We start from the raw sequence: 20,289 nt of genomic DNA, 5'->3' as shown, positions 1-20,289 counted from the left end.
TGCCATCTCTATGGTAATGCTGGAAGCAACAGCAGCAGTCCTCCGTCACATTTCTGCCCAGAAGGAAGCTGTTGGTTTCCTAGGCATTATTTATGCATTTTTCAGGGCAGTTGAGTGTTACACTGTTTAAGAACCCCTGGACCAAGCAAAGTCATTATACCTACTTCTATTCATAGACTAAGCATAATGTTTTTATTGTTGCTTTCTTCATAACCAAGCAGCATATGCTTGCATCCAAGAACCGTTTTTAAAGTAGGATAATCAAACCTAAAAATGTGCTAAATGGAAACTGATACAAGTAATGCATGAACTCAAACTTCTGATCTAACCAGGACCTCTGATGGTCTAGAGCTGGTTTTATTCTTACCATGAAGTTTTGATTCTTACAGCCAGTGATCCCTGTTCCACAGCTACTCGGGAGCCCTTCCTGCTCCAAGTGAGAGTTAACTTCCACATCTGTGGAAGTTTAGAAGGAAGAAGCTTGTTCAATGAAGGGCCTGAGATGCAACCTTCCCTAGACCTTGAAGTAGCACAGGCATATTTCATGGACTATAACGCAGCCCAGATCACTTGGGATTTGGTGACTGTTCCAGAGAGAAACTAGCAGAGGAAATCCGCTTAAGTGGCCATTAATATTTAATAAACTTTATTCAAATGACATCTGTCAACCAGACGAGCTTCTGGGCATCTGTTGTTCCCTCGGTTGGCATTCAGTTTGCTTTATGTATCTGAGATATGGATCAGATACCAATACTCTTGGTTCACTCTCCAACACTTATAAATAACCATGCATGCAAGCAATTGCTTAAGCTTTCAGCAGTAGCATACATGACCCTGTAGAGATTTGACCTCTTGTCTATCAACATATCAGCTGTTCTCATATGTTTCAACTCAGTATTCTGTAGATCAGCTGTAAAAGCCATTAATAAGGCATTTGTATTGAAAGGATTCAGAAGTTCTGTTCCTGATTGCATTAAGGTCACTAAGGTTTCTGCTTTTGTAGGTGCTGTAGTTAAGATAGATAACCACACACAGATACATGCACATACAGATTATGTTTTCATATAAGTTTCTGAAAGGGGAAGCTTATAAATTGGTAAACAGGAATTTTAATGAACTTAACAAAATGTAGTGAAAAGGTGGTCCAGTGAGAATAACTAATAATGTCAGTCTTTCAGCTTGGCAGGCTAGTGGGGAGCAGAGGAAAAGGATGATACTTTTCTTATTTCCACTTTGTTAATAGGCTTTTTGTCAAATGGGATATTTACAGCTTCTCTCTGCCATGGAAGATGTATAGAATAGATACTTTATTCATGTTTTTATGTTTTTGGCAGAACTTCTGCAGACAAATGCCTTTCAGCAGGGAAGAGAAGGAAAAGCCAATGATTTGTTGGAAATATTATCTGTATTTATTAGAGATGTGGGAGAAAGTGAACAAAAATAGTATAAGCCACCCAACCAATTAACTACATAAACTCCAGACCTCTAGACCAGTTTACCCATCTCAAGTCTTGCCCCCATCTTTGAGGACTGTATTTATTTCACTGTGAGGAAATGAAAATTATTACTATTAATGTGATAACCCAGTTCTCATTTAATCTAAGGGCACTTTTTATGGTTCTTGCTGTTGCAAAAAGGTCTTACATATATAAATCATATGTAAAACTAATGATCCTTGAAAATAATAAATTGTATTTTTTAACCAGGTAAAGAGCACTTACTGCTACACAGTTCCCAGAATTTGTGAAGGCCCTCATTTCCTCTAAAGGCACTCATATAAAACCATACAAAGCACGTAATCTGTGGTACTAAGCTTTGATCAGTAAAGATAGCATCCCATCTTCCTATCTTTCCACTTTATTTTTCCAGTTCGTTCAGCATCAAGTTTAATCTAGATTCAGACAGGAGTGTGCCCATTGTCTGTAAAGAGCCCACTTCAAAGTGAACCACATTCTTCCAGCAATGCAATGTAAATAGCAGTAAATAATGCATTATAAAGAAAACAAGCTATCCAATGCTACAAAATCATGTCATGCAAACCAGTACTTTGGAGAAGTAGCACAGCTGTGGTTTATGCTAACTGTTGGTCCAGCGTGGTGTCATTTCCAGAGCTATTTAAAAAATGATATTAAGAATAACAGTGCAGGTTCTTAAGACTGTGGCCAGCACACACCTGAGCGCCTGTGTGACAGGACATGAACAATAACCCCCGTCTTCCATTCCTGCATAAGAAAGAGAGCCAGCAAGATGCTGTGATTTAAATGGGAAATGACCTCTGAGAGTTTATTGAATGCCAAACATAATGAATTCATCCTCATAAGACCAATGTAAAGGTGGCAGCTACTATACAGTAGTTTCCATGTAGAAGTTTTATACAATAGGAAATTTATAGCTAGGAAAAGTGAGGCTATAGACATGATATTCCCCAGCCTTTCCCAGGAGCTCTTTGCATTTGATTCTCTTGAAAATTAAACAGCTTGCATCTAGAAAGGTCAAATGGTTTTCAATTTCAGGAAAACTGTAAGTTTTGATAACTCACAGGTCATCAAAACTTAAAGCAATAGTTATGCAGAACAACAAATTCCTTTCATAAGTTTATTCCCATGAGACATCTGACGTTTAATAAAAAATAGAAAATATTGGCATTTTATATAAGGTATCTATGCCTATATATTTGCTGCTTCTTTTTTAAATTGCAACCTCTAAACACTTTTTGAAGAAAAAAGTGAGTGATAACTGTTTAACCAGGTATCTCACTGGAAAAAATTAATTCAAAACACTGAATTCAAAATTGTACTGCTGCAATCATAATACTACCAAATCAATGTTTAAAGTTTGTTGTGGTTTTTTTTAAGATTTTACTTTAAAGCAATGGGGCTTTTACAGCTAGGATTACTGTGGTGATCAGATTTTGAAACATATCTTGATGTATAAATTGTTGATCAGAAAAGTATATATTATGCTGGTAATCTTACAGCCACGCAAATATATTCTTGCTTTAGCTGTTTGGTCAATTTCAGCATTGTCAGCCAGCAAAAGACATATTAATTTATGTTTAAATTAAATAAATAAAAAGTTATTTATCTAATAAAATTTATATAATTTATATCTATATAATATAATTTATATAATTATTATCAGAGCAGTATTCCACATGCATTAATTGGTCTTATCTACCTCTAACTTTTATGCTTCGGTGCATCTAAATAACTTGAAATTTACCACCTCCTGCAAAAAAACCCAGTAATTACTGTACAGAGTGCAGAAGGAGAAAACACTTACAGATTCACCCTTAAACCAGCTCTTGATCTGGTTTAAGATACATCACAATGAGATAGGATTTTGATCCCTGATACCTGCTTTACATGGGCCTTTGGCTCATGAAGTTAGTGAAGATATTCCAGCTGAGTTCTGTGGATTTGGATAAGGATTTGTGCATTGCAGAAAATCTATTAAACCAGGTATAGTAAATACATCCACAGCAGGCACAGCATGTTGCAATTTAATCTCTTGTCACCAGTGGGCCAAGGCTTACGTTGCTTAAGTGTTAATATGCTAATTCCAACTTTTGGTACCAACAGGTTAATATGATGCCTCTGCTTTAGCAGTTATCACAAAGACTGACTTACACATTAATGGAAAATTGATGAAACTCTTTAGCAATTGTAACACCCTCTGGAAAAAATATACAATCCATTCCTAAACTAAATCTGATAAGCAAATAATTTAAGTCATTTGTCAAACTCAAAAGCAATTGGGAACTCCAAAATAAATATTGCTTTTCTTTCCAGCTACAGAGTTAGAAACTAAATGAATTTTAATAAAAGAATGATGCTTTGTAATGGAGAGGGAACTGCAGCTTTTTCTGTTTGACGGGGTATTGCAGAGGAGACATATTTTCCTCTGATGTAAAAAAAAAAACCAAAACAACCTAACCCCTTTCATTCCAGCTTCCAGATTTGGTGTGCAGCTAATGACCCTCCTAACATTGCTGATGTTTAACACTTTCAACGTGATTTTATTCACATGTATTCATGTTAACGATGATGTTCCTCATATTGAAAGACTAAGCTGAAGGATCAGGCAATGAAAGTGCATCTGTTACTCTCTTTACTGGCACCATTTTACTGTTTGGATCTCTGATTTCCACTGAGAGATTTGGAAACCATATTCCTCTTTTATGATTTCACATGCCTTTAGGGGAGTTTCTTACCCAAATCGTGCTGCTCTGAAACAAGCCTCCTGCTGATACAGATCCATAGAAATCGCTTTTTATCTTGTTGAGTTACATACAGCATGCTTCTGCCAACAGATGTGTTAAATATGCACATAACATCGCACAGTTGCTATATGAGTGCTTTCATAAATCAGATTTGGTGTCACATTGTAGCAGTAATATGTACATTTGAAAACATGTTCATGACAGTGATGAAAATGTCTGTCCTGGCTCAGTCCAAGCACGTAGACAAGTCACTTAACAGTCCTTCCCATTTTGGAAGTGCCAGTAGGGCCACCTACAGCAAAAGGACCCCGAGCAGAGGCAGAGGTCACGGGCAAATCTGTTCTAAACATCCTTGTTCCTGCTTTTAGATTTAGATGTTTTGTTCATATTGCTCTCCTGGAGGATACTATCAAGCATATTGGTTTCAGCTGAGGGAGGTGACTACCTGCCTCTGGAAAGAGCCTGGAAGTGAACCAAGATTTGGTAACGAAGAAGGGACCTAATTGAGCATAAATGTATCCACAAATGGTGATGTTAGGGCTGATGGAGGACAGTATATTTTCCTCAGTCGCTGTGAGTTAATATAGTCCCATATTTCTAAATAATCCCAGTCTCATGTCAAACTAGATTCCTTTTGAAATGTTATCATTAAGACAAAAGATCAGATGTTATAGTTTCTGTTATGGGTAAATAGAAACAGGACCTCAAAGACAAGGAGTGTTTTCTTAGATGCTGAACAATTCAGTTCAAAACTCCAGATACCAAATTTTGAAAAGCACCTCAAATATTCCTATGCTTTGACTCCTTAATCTCCACATCATATGCATTTCTGCATCTTGTATGACAGCAAAAACAGTATCTCCAGTTATTTGCTTTCAGACTAACATTAACTTTTCTGTCATAATGTCGAATGTATTGTACTAAAGGCAACAAATCACCTCCATCCCACTTCCTATCCTTCAAAGGAGCATGGAACAGTTATAGGGGCATGCACTTCTATGACTACTAAGACATACAATTTTGCAAAAAAAACCCAAATCACAGCCACAGTGCCATTGCCATGTTTCTATTAATAGCAGTGAAATACATAACATCAGCTAGCTTATAGGTATAGTAAGACAGGTATTTTCCCATTAAAATGTGTTTCTCATTAGATTATTTACAGAAAAATAATTGGGCACAAAGAACCCAGAGTAAAACAGAAGCAATTAGAATCAATAATAAATAGATCAATAATAAATAATCCTTCTGAAATAACATAGCTGTATGTTTAAATCTCAGAGAAACTATACTTAACAGTATATAGTAACATTACATATATTCCTTATGCACAGTGGTTCCAGTTTATTCTAAGTGTAACTGACTGGTGCCTAAATTATACTGTCTTCTTTACATACTGCCATGATTCTGTGTAAACTACTAGCAGTCGTGGTTTTTTTATATATGTTCCACAGGAAAAGATTTTTTCAAATATATTTGTTCTGTTTTGATTAGCACTTCTGCAAATGTTTGTCTTCATGACTTTCTTGTGCAGCACTGTCCCTTATCATAAAGGTTGTGCAGAATAATCACATTGCCCTTACAGCAAATTTTTGGTTTTCTGGTGGTGGTGGGTTTTTGTATGTAGCTTTCTGGAAGTAGATGTAATCAGTGTGTAGATAGAAGCAGTTGTAATTACCACAAAGCCTCCATTCCAAGTCTTTACCATAAATTGCCAGATGCTGGCAGTTAAAAGAAACAAACCCATGCATTATGAAATTGTCAACTATGAAAGATACTTCCTGAAGCACAGCCAGAGTATAATGTATTTGTTCCATGTTCATAGGTTCTTTGAAGATTAACTGCATTGTCCATAACCTTGCTGCAAATAGTTGCTGTTCACACCTGACATTTATTTTCAGGTTTATTTCTTGTCTTAAGCTTAACTGAGCTATGGAGACTGCTCTATAGCTGCAGCCATGGAAACCTCTGGGGTTTCTGTGGCCTGGCCATCAGTTTGACAATCAGGAAGACTCAACTATTTGATCCTTCTTTTGCAACTGTTCTACACTGATTTTCCCTTCTACAATCAATTCCTCATTGTCCATACATTTGGGGAACAGCTGTGTCTAATAATAAGTCATTTCAGGGTAAGGCCTGATATTTCCTTCTACTACTTCATGCTGTGCTTGACTCCTAGAAATGGCCACCCTTTGAGGATGTGGAATCAGTGACACAGGATTAATGGTTCTTAGAGACTGGCTGTCCATGCCTCTCATCACAGTGCATTTGGAGCATAAACATGGACTATAAAGTAGCTCACCTATGGCTCCACTTAACAGTAGGAGAAATGGCCACAGTGTGTGGAAGTGTGAACATGTAGGGGAACTTTAGAACATGTATTTGTCCTTGATGTCGTGTTGCCTCCAACTGGAGAAGTTTCCAGCACAGACTTGGGTCTCAATGGCAAAAAAGGTAAAGCCCCAGCATACCACTTTAGCTCATGTGGGCACAGCTATCATCAAAACTAGGCAACATTTTTCTTCTCTAACATAATATGCTTATGCAGTTTAATTAGTATGAGTCACAACCACAAATCCTAACAGTTTCTGTAGGGATTTCTACCAAGGGAACACCTGGCCAGGATGGAACAACCTGCAAACAAAAAGCTCTGATGCAGTTCAGGGCTCAGTGCAGATCCAGTCTAGAGCTTTTTCTCTCAGATGAACGAAACTGGGATCTCAAATACAAAGATACCCAGGAAAACAGAGCCCAAAACCAAGGTCCTGATATTAAAGCTATGGACTACTGCCATAGCACAAGGGTAAAACCTAAAAAAAAATAATAGAAACCTATTACATTTTTAGACAATTACTAAACAAAAGAAGGTATACTTTCTGAAATTATATATCTTGATTTTAGAATAACTATATATATATCTCCCCAATATGATGAGGAAAACACAAATGTCTGAATAGAATTGTATCGCATTGATATTTTCAGTTAGGCATTAATGCTTCAAATAATCTGCATTAATGCTTTTGATGGCTATAGACACAGAAATAATATTATCTTACACATTCATGAAGCAGAGAAGACAATTCATCTATCATAACTTGGAAATTCCTGAGGCATTGTTTAGAAACTGAATATGCCATACTGTTCTGTAAGCTGCTTCCAAGCCTTACTATACCATAAAGAAGCTGTACAAAATTTATTACATTTTTAGATGAATGTCCATAGAATCTCACCATTTCCTCTTTTGTCCTCTTAAAATCCTATAGGATATTTCCATAAGGATGATTTTCAAAGTTGCTTAGCAGCCAGAGCTCTCACTAAGACTTCCAGCGGCTTAGGTTGGTCAGAAATCAGCAGGGTATGCCAAGAGCATTAAGTCAGCATTTTTACATTCACGTATATTCATTCCATGGGAAACAAACATTTTTTCACTAAATATGTGTTGTGACAATAGGAATATTGTGTCCTTGTCAACAACTGTATGATAAAACAGAGACATCTACTGGTTAAAATATAAAACAGGAAAAATATCAAAACCTCTTCTGTGGAATGCTAGACTTGTCAGCTTCCTTCCTTTGCTTCCTCACTCCGCTGCTGAGGTCCAAAACCTGCTCTTCTTTAAACAGTCATCCTTCTTCTCTTGGTGATCAGCACATTCCCAATAAAGCTGACCAAAATATTCAAACTCCACTTGTGTACTCTGGTTAAACGCAACAGCTAATTTCCCTTTGATTACCTGAGAACAAAACCAGACCCTGTGACACAGGTAGATCATGAGCGTTTGAAGCCTAACAGACATTTATATGTGACCAGACAAAACCAGTCTTCTATTATACATAGAATATTCAGCCATTCTTCTGGCCAACCCACAGTGTAGGGCAAAATAAACATTCCTTGAACAGTTGGGCATCTGCCCAAGTTATTGGTGCTAAAAGTGGAGTCTGAATTAGAGCCCTAAATTGAAAGGTTCACATAACTGACAGGTATTTTCCGATCTAGTATGGTGTTAGTCTGAGCATGCAGCAGCATGAGCAGTACCTTTTAACAATATTTTAATAATATATAATATATTTTGTGCATCAGATCTTTATTCAATTACAATGTGACCTCTGTAAATGTGATGTGAGGACATTTATGTATTTTTTTGAAGAACATTGGTACTCTGTGGATGTGTTACAGAACACATCACTTCTTAATAAAGGCTTGAAACTGGAATATTGCAGGTGAAGTTTCAGAACTAATTCTGGAGGGATGGCTAACATAAGGAAAATTTTCTAACCCAAATTCTGGATCTGAATTCTGCTGCTCAGCGTCCAACCCAGCCAAAGAACTGTTCTCAATCTAATGCCTACCTCTCCAAATTTTGGCCGTGTAGGCACATGTAGTGGGTTTGCACGGCAAGGTTTTGGTAGCAGGGGAGCTACAGGGGTGGCTTCTGTGAGAAGCTGCTAGAAGCTTCCAGCTCCAAGATGGACCCACCGGTGGCCAAGGCTGAGCCCATCATTGGTAGCACCTCTGGAATAGCATATTTAAGAAGGGGGGAGGGGTGGGGGGGAAGTAACCAGCACAACAAAATTGCAGTAGAAGAGAGGAGTGAGAACATGTGAGAGAAGCGACTCTGCAGGCACCCAGGTCAGTGCAGAAGGAGGCAGGAGGGGCTCCAGGGCCGGAGCAGAGTTTCCCCTGCAGCCCATGGAGGGGCAGATCTCTGCCTGCAGTCCGTGGAGGACCCCACATCCCAGCAGGTGGATGCCCAAAGGGGGCTGTGACCCATGGGAAGCCCGCGCTGGGGCAGGTTTGCTGGCAGGACTGGCAGACCCATGGGGTACATATCTGTTAGTTCATGAAGAACAGCAGCCCATAAGAAGGACTTCCATTGGAGAAGTTCATGTCGAAATTTCTTCTGTGGGAGGGACCCCACCCTGGAGCAGGTGAAGAGTGCAAGGAGGAAGGAGCAGCAGAGACAGCGTGTGAGGGACTGACTGTAACCCCCATTCCCCATCCCCCTGCGCTGCTGGTGGGAGGAAGGAGAGAACTTGGGAATTAAGTTAAGCCTGAGAAGAAGGCGGGGTGGGGGGAAGGTGATTTTAAGTTTTGATTTTTAGTTCTCATTATCCTACTCTGATTTGATTCATAATAAATTAATTTCCCAAGTCGAGTCTGTTTTGCCTGTGACTAATTGCCAAGTGATCTCCCTGTCCTTATCTCAACCCAGGAGCCTTTCATTATGTTTTTTCTCCCCTATCTGGTTGAGAAGGGGAAGTGATAGAGCAGCTTTGGTGGCACCTGGCATCCAGCCAAAGTCAACCCACCACACCACAGCAGGAGGTTCTGTGCTGCAACAACTGCATTGTTTTGCTGTCTTTGATGATTTTTTTAGAACTGGTCTAAACAGGGCTCCACTCCAGTCCACAGCGTACACACAGCCCATGCAGGCTACCTTTTACTTTACATTCACAGAATATTTTGGCTTCACTAACTATTAATTTTCTTCTCAAGTTGCCAGCTTTATTTCTTAGTAACATGTCTTCATGATACTGAAACTGGTGGGAAATATCTATAACAAATCTACATCTAACCAAATAAATTTTCTTTACTGATTGGATTAAGCCTAGAATCTTATTTAAACTACTGCATTATTTTTTTTCATCCCCTAGAATTAACTTCCCCTAACACTGTATTTAACTTCTAGGGGTTTATTTAAGAAAAGAGATTCTAAAATTTTTTAAGAGAAAAAATACTTTAAAATACAGTAGGAGATCAAACAATTAAACAATTCCTTCTTTCATAGAAAAGTTATGAATGGTTTATAAAGTAATCATTATATTATTTGGTGACTGTGCTCTCTGTATGTTTTGGTAGGATTGTTGTGTACTTAGAACAGTTAAACTTACTGTAAACAAAATTAAAGCACATTTAATATTCTCTTTTCAATATGCTTTATTAAGAAATTTATTATGGGGAATTGAATATTTAATGATTTATAACAAGATAGGCATACAATAATATCTATCAGGACTTGACAAGTTTAATCAGTAATCTTTTTTAGATATATAGTAAATTTTATTAATTAAAGGAGTTGAAAACTGCACAGAGAATGAAGTACTTTGCCATCTGTACATTTTCCATTCACAACATAATTTCTGCCACTGGGATAGGATTAATTCCCTCCAGGAAATGCAAAAACCTGAAGGCTGATAAAAAAGGTCTCTCAGTCTTCTTCAGCTTGATCTCTTTTTTTTTTTCCCCCCCCTCTCCCCCCATTAGGTCCATAGCCCACATGCTTATGGACATAGTCTTTGAAGCATGAAATTAGTAACTAGTAAATCAATGTCTGCTAGAATCTGTTAGCATCCTAAAACACATGATATATGAAAGGTTCATATATTTCTGTTGAAGCTACAGTTAATATAATTTTTTTCATTACTAGATTACATGTATGACATTTAAAATATTACATACATTTCCAGCAGAGGTCTGAATCAGGTAGTAAAAATATTTGTAAAAAATAAGATAGTTATAATATGCAGGCCTTTATCCGCACACGACTGTACTGCAAAAGAGGAAACAACACACCAGATACATTTCCTAACAATTTTTCTGATTCCACAAGTGTGGAAAATATTGGCATAAGCTTTATATAAACCTATAGATCAATGTAGATGTTTCATATAGAGCTGCAGTTCTGAAATATATATAGAAACAGACATGATGCCAAGATAGAAAAATTATTTTAGAAGTGTGAGTAAAGATTATGTCTGCATTTTGTGCCTGTCATAATTCCAAATAAGGCTGACTAGCAAATCTCTTTGAGATAACAGCAGTGTTCAGGTGGGATGTCATCTTTACTCATAGTATTGTATCACTAGAAGACAGTTTCAGTCAATGGTGAAAAGATGATAGAATGAGAATAGCTTAAATAAAAACCTTAATATGGTTACCAGCAAACTGGACTCAAGTGCGCAGTCCTAGTTAATAATCGGAGTTTTCAGCTGTAAACAAATGTCATTAAAACTAAATGCCAAATACAAACAGCGAGACCAAGAAATATAATTTCCAATTTCCACAGCATTTCTTTTTTAAATCAGTTCCATCCAGCTTTCTGTTTTAAGTTGAATGTTAATATCAAACTTTGTAGCATCAGAATAAATCTGTACATCAGGTCTGTTGATTTCCCCTATTATATCCAGCAGCATATACTAAAACTTCTGAGCTAAGTAATTGTGTGTTTTTTTATTTTTCATTACTCCTGCTTGTTTTGCTCCACCACGATTTGCCACATGCTTTTAATTACTTATTTAACAAGAAGCACTAAAAAGAAATCTCTCACCTCTGGTGAGATTCCAGCCTGCTTCAATGGTATTTTGTCAGAGAAACAAACACTGTGCCAGTATTATCTTTAATTTTCCTGTACTATCTTTATAAATGGTATACTTGCCATACCTTAGTGCATTTAAGGTGGTAGGATAAAAGGGTTTTACAGCAGACGTGGGTGCACCGGGACAGCACACCACAGGGTTCGCATTCAGAACCCAGGGGACACACGACAGAGCGCCCTGGGGAGGGTGGGGTGGTGGTGGTTCTGCTTGGTTTTTTTGGAAATGAAACACCTGGTAATGAAGCCAATGTTCTGTGCATGCAAGGAGTGCAGAACAGATCCTGCATATGGTCTGCCATGCAAAAGAGTTGGCAACTGCAAGCTCTTTTCGTGACTTGGATGAAAATTTTGAAGATTCTAGTTCATTCATTCATCTGAGTTATAATAACAATCGGCTTTTACTACCCAGAAATTACACAACTAGTACAAAACACAACCTAAACATAAACACACCAGCCGGGATCACCTAAAGGTTTAGAAAACTTCTGAATAAGGACAGGCATGGACTTTATTAAAGACATCTTACTCAGTTTTGATAACTTTAGCTGACTATTCTTGCACACATGGGAAAATTGTTTAATCTAAAAATATTTATCGAGGTCAAAAGCTCTGCAGACACAAAACTATTTTGTAAATAAAGTCTTAAACACAAAATTAACTTCAAGAGTCATGTTAATCTGTAATGGGGAGTTAAATTTCTCCCATTCTTATACAGCAAAGAAAGCTTTTGTTAGTTTTATTTTCACTGTAACCTACATTAAATGATCTAATTGATTAAACTAGTTACACTGTAATTTCAAGCAGGTACTAGCTTCATTTCTGTCAATAATATAACAGACAAATTCATGGGCTTATCCAATTTCTAGAAAAAAAGGAAAAAAAAAAGCAATTCACTTACACTGACTCTGGGCCTGCCATTTCTTCTACATTAAGTCCTCGTGGGTAGTTTGCTATTTATTGTGAAATGTCTCCAGATGAGATAGTCTTTTGCTGCACAACAAAAAAAATAGAACTGACTTGATATGGATTTTAATATTAACAAGCCCAAAGTAATGCTCATCAGCTTTCTGCTAAATAAACAGTAATTAGGGCTGGCTCTGTTAATGCCAAAATACATATGCTTCTTCCCAAACTGTAAAGACTGCCTTCATCTGTGACCACTTAAGATCTCCCATCTTTACCACTCTAACAAATACCCTCAGTATTATCCTCAACTTTTGCTCATGATCACAGCAGGTTTCTGCAGGGCAGTGCTGCAGATCCACCTAGCCGTCACACATTGCCTGTTATGCCTAGCCCAACTTCTCTGGTCTCCAAGATCTGTTACTACTTTTTGGTCACAATGTTTAGTAAATACATCCTGCAGATTTGAGCAGTGTTGTACTTCATTTTCTACTATGTAGCTAACATGCCACTAGTGTTCAATAGACTTTAATGGCCCCTATGTTCCATTTCATGAAGACTCAGTCCACTTTCCCCAGGGTTCTCATTTTCCCATATTACCCACTGGAATTGCCTTATACAAAACCACTTCCATATTCAGCCATGAACAAATGTTCAAACCCACATTATACTAAACCCTGATGCTGAAATTCTAGGTGGTAAAAACCCTAAGGTCATCCTTCCCTAAAGCAATAAGCAAGTCATTAAGTAAATGTAGTTTGCCCACCACAGCATGCAGGAGGGATGTCACGGCACTATCAAAGCTAGCTGGCTGCAACAAGCTTTCACCATCCCATACCAGGTTAACTTCAATAAGTAGTTCCCACGCCTTGCCCTAGCACAGCCACCAACCCCCCACAAGGTTTCAACAGTTCATCTACTGTCCGTGCTGTTTCTTCATCCTCTGCAGGCCAGTCCACCCTGCTTCTTGCCTCTACTTGTATCTGGATTCTCTCTTCATCCAGGCTCCTCTTTCAGCCAGCCTCTCCTCATCCAGCCCCCCTTCCTCTCCCAGGGGCTTTCCTTGTCTCTCTTGCATCCAAGGCTCATGCTGTCTTGCTGGCTGGCTCGCTTGCTTGCTCGCTGTCCTCCCTCTACTTCTTCCAGGTCTCTCTTCACCTAGTACCCCTCTTCTATACCCCTTAGAGCTATTTAGCTACTTAGCAGGCACCAGCCACAGCTGCACATTATCCATGTCCGCCAACCCACCGCCCCTGAAGCCAGCCCTCAGCTGTATATTAATAATGTTAATTAACATTCCTCTACAATCGAGGGATATTACTGTTATTCTAATAGCATAAATACAAAACCCAGTAATTTACCTGTAACAGAATGCAGGAGAGATGTATTTTGTTATTGTTAATTTAAACCAGAAATACACCAGGCTGCTCTCAAAGAACATGGGATCCTTTCCTGAGGAGATTTATCCCCTCTGAGAGTCTTGGTCTTCTAAGGCAAATATTAGTCTGTGGAATGGGAAGGCCAGCACAAAGTGGAAGAGAGATAGGTATGGAAACGCTTTGTGAAAAAACTGGAGTTCGCACAGGTCTCTCAAGCAGGAAGCATATCAGCTACACAGAAAAGCTTTATGACTGAACTTCTGAAGTGAAGGATGTGCTAAGACAGCAGTAGATTCTCAGGTCAGGTAAACATAGTGGAGCCAGTTTCAAAATACCTTGCTTAGATATAGCTGTGCTTGAAGAAGTTTGAGTGAGCTAGTGGTAAAATCCCAGCTTTAACTACCTGTTATTAACCTTCCTGCTAGACTTATCATTATGATCATGCTGTTGTTATCACCATTAGTCTCCCACACATACTGGAATGTGTATGCAGCAAACTATTACCTCCCTTGAGCCTCCTCAGACACAGACCTGAAGGATACCATGTTACAGAAGCAAAGGCAGTTCCATGGACCACCTACCCTCAGCTTCACTATGTTGGCTCCCAGTCTGGGTGATCTTGATAGGACAGCACATCCCTGGACAAATGACACTTGAGAAATGACTACTTATGTAGAGTCACCACTGAACTTCGTGGAACTTCGTAGACAAACATCTAAAAGTACATGAACTCAATAGCTTAATGGGACCTTGGGTCTGTGAAGCTGAACTAAAGACATAGCAGCGGCTGCTCATCTACTGATGAACTAGTAGCCACTTCTCATATCTAAAGGTATGATAGGGAGTGTTTATGAAGCTAGTCATGAAATCTATAGTTAAAACCTCCTAAAAGAGCATTTCTAGGCTAAGCTTTTAAGATGACAGTCATCCCAGTGCAAAGTAACAGAAAGAAAAGAGTGTGCATCACTTAGCCAAGATAAATACAACACCAACAGCTTAACCTTCATATATGGAGGTTAGTGTCAGGCTTAATGAATATCGCTGAAAGATCAATGAAGAACATTCAAATTGAGTCCTTAAAAAATATTAATAATAATGATCTAGGAAAGAGTGGAAAAGAAAGGTCAGAATTCTAAATAACGTCATCAAGGAAGGAGATCAAGAGTAGCAGTGAGAAACTGTTCTGTGATTACACATGCTGTCAGAGCCATTATCAGATGTGTTCCTGAAAGGGCAACTGTGACAGAGCTGTAAGCTGAACTAAATTTATGTTATTCTGTTAAATTATTTCCCTCTTTTCCATCTTATTTTTTCAAAAATTAAGCACTGTATTCTGTGTGGAGCTGTTAGACCTGTGCCATAAGTCTGCAATCAGGTTATTCTAGAGGGTTAAAAAGAGATGAAAGGTGTACTCAGAAAGGGTAGATGTGCATAAGCAGTGGCAGTTTTCCACTTGTAATGATGGTTTGCAGGCCCTGTAAGACAACTACAAAGGATGTCTGTTTTAAGACTTTATGACAGAATGATATAAACTTCTTTCTTACTATATCATGAAATTCTGTCTTCACTCTTGCCAAGTACTGACTCAGCTCAAATAATGACAAAGCAGAAGCTGAGGTCAGAGTATCTGACCGGACTGGAGGCTGGTGTCTTATTTCTTAGTAATAGTTTTAGGATAATTTTAAATTGGCATCGAGGTCTAATTTTAGTAACTAGCAATGATTTTTTTCCATGACACTAAGACAAGGACTATTGCAAACATATACAATACATCTATTACTTAATTTTCAGTGTTGGAACTATTAAGATTCTAGCATTCTAGATGGCTAGAATTGGCATGCTTAAGGTTTGCCATAACTCCATTGCGCTCCAGTTTGGACCAAATCCAAGCAGAGTTTGTCCCTAATTGTCTCCTTTTTCATGTCTCCTGGTGAAGGACCTTGTGTTAATAAAGAGCATTAGCCAGTAAGGGTTGTTTGCTACTGTTATCAGTAGCAAAGTGTCTCGGCTTTGTTGAACTTTTTCAGTGTGGCCTGCTGAAACCTCAGATTCAAAGCAACAGACTTCTGATTCTGCCACACTGTTCATGGTGTGAGCTGTGACACACCAGTACACATTTTGAGTGCAGAATTGCCAGCAGGCAGGTGTGACCTGAATACAGGCCTCTCTGCAGAGCAGCACAATGTAGAATCGTAGGCCAGAAGCATGAGGTCATGCTTGTAACTGGGAAGTCCCAGGGACACAATTAAGGAAGACAATGAAGCAACCAGGGACACAGATGCTGTCTCACGACCTTGTTGTGCAGTGTCTAGCACAGAACAGCAGTGGTAGCTGCTGAAAGCAGTGCCGTGGTGCTGCACTGGTAAGGGCTATTATTAGCTGGCAAAATATCCTTGTACTTACCCAGTTTGTAGAAACATAAAGATGTGCTTCTCCTTTGCATTGCTGAAGGAAAGTAGAATGACCGCTTCCCCTAAGTATCTACACTGATGTCCTGACTACTCTTGAAATTCCTCATATGATCATGCTTATAGTTGGAAGGCAGCTCAGTTTGTAGTGTTGTCTTTGCTGCTCCAATGAGCATCCCATTTGGATAGTCCCAGGTGTCAAGAACAGGACACAGATTTAGGAAGATGTACAAGACAGTGCTCCTACTGAGCAAAACTCTGTACCATTCAGTTGCAAACTCAATAGCAGAGCAGAAATGTAAGAATATATAACAGTCTTATAAATTCCAATGCCTGTGGAGGTTAGAGATTTGAAAAGTAATGAGACTATATTGCTGTTTGTTATTTAAATGGGCTAGATCCTACCTTAGATCCTACCCTGGAACAAAAACTAAGGAGATATCATTGCTAATGCAATTACAGATTGAAACCTATATAAATCAAATATACTTCACTGGCTGTAAGATATGGCTCACCTGAACCTTCCCTATCAGCTATACTTCAGTAAGAACCTAATGTATACTTTTTCTCTGCATTATATAACAGTAACACCAGCATGTCAGTTATGTCAGAAGCCTTTTCACAATGGCAGTTGTTGCAGAACTGCAAGGAGCAATTTGGAGACTATTCCATTACACCTCTATTTTCTGCCTCAGTTGTATGCTCAATCTATGTAGAAGTCCTCACAGTGCTGGCAATAATGAGTGACGAGCTGCGTGCACAGGAAAAAAAAAAGCCAGTTTTTAGTGGCAATTTAATACTGGGAAACCACTACTTTTTCAGGAGATTGCTACCAGTCCTTGCCCCTTCAAAAATCAGAAACAACAGTGTCTGGAGCAGCCAGTTAAGACTGCATCATTGACTCAAGGGATATTTTACTATTCACTGCATCAGCAACAGATTCAAAAGTCTCACACTGAGCCCATGAGAAAGCAATTTAAATATGTCCATTCTTTTAGAAACATTTTGCAATCTATAAGGAAATATTTTTAATGTTTAGTAAGAGTTGGATTTTTATGTGTTTTTGTAGAACCGCAGCTAAATAACATAAGCACCCGGAATCTGTCGTTTAAAAGGAGTATTGTTAATATCCTGAAATACAGATTTAAAATAGTATGTCAAGAATTATATAGCCAAACTGTTGTCATAGATCGATGATCTGGAGTATGCAAAATTTTCCAGGCAATTCAGTCCAGAGTACAGTTCCAGAAACATGCCCAGAACACAAGTACTTTTGCTAAGATTCAAGTCAGCAGTGGGTTTTTTACCCTTCTTTATCACATAGCTATCCTAGCATGTTACAGGCCTTTCTTATAAACTCTGTGCTTCTGTTAATTTAAGCTACATCTGGTCTATGAGGATTTGTCAGCATACTACTATCTGCGAAGTGTTCTTTATGTAGACTCAGAATAGGGAGTATCTTTTTTTTCTTCTTTTTCTCATAGTTTCTTTTGTTCTTCCTAGTGATCCCCTGCCATTCTTTGCCTAATGAGTTGTAAAATCTAATCAATTGCAATAATTAAAACATACTGTTTGTGGAATGATGCACGACTTTAATTACACTACAAAGTCCCAGACAAACAAAACACAGAGATTCTTACATTAGAAGAAACTTTGCTTTGCTGTAAAATTTTTCCACCAAGAACAGACTCATGCTTATAGATGACATCTATAAAACACTACAAATTCCAGACTTGCTATTCTGTGTATTTTATTAAAATGACTGACAGAGTTCGGGCTTGCAAGTTATCAGCATATGAATGAATGGCTGGAACAGACAGATGGCTGTTGTCAGTAAAACACCCTGGATGGCAATTCTAAACAGGAAAGGTTTGTATTCCAGGCCTATAAAATGCATGGAGATTTAGCACTGTTATGCAGTGTAAGAAAGGGTGTTATACATTGACTCACATCTTTTCCGGGATCTTTTCTATGCTGGTGAACATTCAGGCATAAAATAAATTCCCTATGACAGACTGAAACACCAGTGTTTCCTAATTAAAAACAGTTTGATGACAATTGGGCAGGTACGTTCTCATTATTTTCTTTTTTAAGAACAATGCATGTCAAGTAATTGGGTCCTTGTATTATACAGCTTTTTCCTATGCTGTTATTTACATTTTGATGCCAGCCCCAGTGTGGAAGCTGTCAGTTTGACAGGAACTGCAAGCTCACCATTCAGACCTGTGCCATGTTTATTTGTTCTTTGAATCCTGAAAGTATAATGATGTTATTGAGTATTTTAGAGAACTCAAGCATGCATTAGTTATTACACAGTGATTTCAGTGAAGTGGGGAACCTAGTATACCTTATTTGAGCTTCAAACTTTTTCACAGTGAAATGTGATACAAGCAACTTTCACAGTTTGAAAGGTAGTTATTGCTCTCCAGTGGTGTTGCCTTTTGTCTGCCTCTGTCCTAGCTACAGGACATCACAAATGTCATTGATCAGTCCTGCCTAGGCATGCAGTGTTATTGCCTTCATTCTTTACTAAGATTGGTTTCTTTTGCTGTTGTGGGTAGCAGAATTTTTAAAGGGGTGTATAGCCCTCCTAAATAGGACAAATTAATGAGCATATGTTTTCTGAGTGGGCTGTGTGAAAGATGAAGGTAGGTGGTCCACAACTCACTTGGCAGGAGAAATGAATGGATCTTATTCCTCCAATAAATATGGCTAATCAACAACAACAAACAAACAACAAAAAATGCAGAATCAGCACTGGTGGAGAGTGATACAAATATGTTTGGAATACTTCAAAATATGAAAGGTGCTACCTGTTCTGTACTATTATTAGCTGAAAAAGTCCAAAGATAGCACATACGTACAACATGATGTCAAATATGAACCCTCACACAATGAGCAATTTCAGTTTGTGTTTAGAGAGCTGAATTTGTGCTGGAACAGGCTTACTGCTGTTTTTCTCAAAGTTAGTGTGGTGGCCTTTCCATCCCTGGAGCCATCATCACCATCGTGACCAATCTCTCCCAATCTACTCATCACATCTGCATTCTGCTTAGTTGCATCTCACTCTTCTTGGGTATTACAGCCATTTTGTCAGGCTTAGTGTGTCCTTGGAAGTACACCAAACATCACCAAATGGATTTAACAGTATCATTTCTGAGAAATGAGAGAAAATGCGTTTATGAATTAGCTTAAATTGAGATTCAAAACAGAAAACAATTTTAGAATTTCTAATAGAAACCTGGGTTTTCTTAAGACTTCTAACCAAAACAATGTATTTTTTCCAAGTAAAGTTTTATAATAATTTTGCATCACTGTAACATTTCACACACTATCTCGAAACTGCCTATATTCTTTTGAGTATAAATAACTAAACTTTGTAGTAAAAGCATTAGGTTCTCTGATAGGTTCATTTCTTTTCTCCTAATATTGGTTCTATAAATGAGAATGACCAACTATTCCAGGCAAAATGGAAGGCTGTGAGGTATGGAGGTGCCTTAACTTTATAAAAATGAATGACAAAATATTTCAGAAAACTTACCTCTTGAGACAGAAATTGAAATATTTCTAGGAAGCGTTCACCTACTTACACATTTTAATCATGATGAGAAACTGGGTTCACCTTCATACTACTGCATTTTGCTCTCAATCTAATTCAGGGCCAGTATCTTCAATTATTGTAGCACCTGAAATTTGTCTAGACGTGACAATTCAGCAAGACTGCTCTCCTGAACAATGTTTCTTGTTTATTTTTCTAAACTTTGACTTTTGGCTTGTAAATTTACACATGGCTAGGAAGGTGTGCACTATGTAGTACTAAATTGACAGCTTTACACACGGTAATTCCCAGGCACTTCTCCACACTCTGTGAAGTTTTACATAATTACACTTAATGCAGAAAATCAATAACGTTCTGCACATTAGCAGGAACTTTATATCCTTCACTTGGTAACTTGCAATAATAAGTATCGTCTCCCATTGTAATTAAAAATCATAAGACCA

General features: G+C 38.2%; 1 protein-coding gene across 1 annotated transcript in view; it reads left to right on the top strand.

Moving 5' to 3' along the window:
• Positions 1-20,289, top strand: part of KCNB2 (potassium voltage-gated channel subfamily B member 2) — a 204,699-nt gene that overhangs the window by 173,499 nt on the left and 10,911 nt on the right. The window lies entirely within an intron of this gene.

Source organism: Falco biarmicus, chromosome 3, assembly GCF_023638135.1.
Source record: "Falco biarmicus isolate bFalBia1 chromosome 3, bFalBia1.pri, whole genome shotgun sequence".
NCBI classification, from domain to species: domain Eukaryota; kingdom Metazoa; phylum Chordata; class Aves; order Falconiformes; family Falconidae; genus Falco; species Falco biarmicus.
This window is presented reverse-complemented; position numbering and strand designations above follow the sequence as displayed.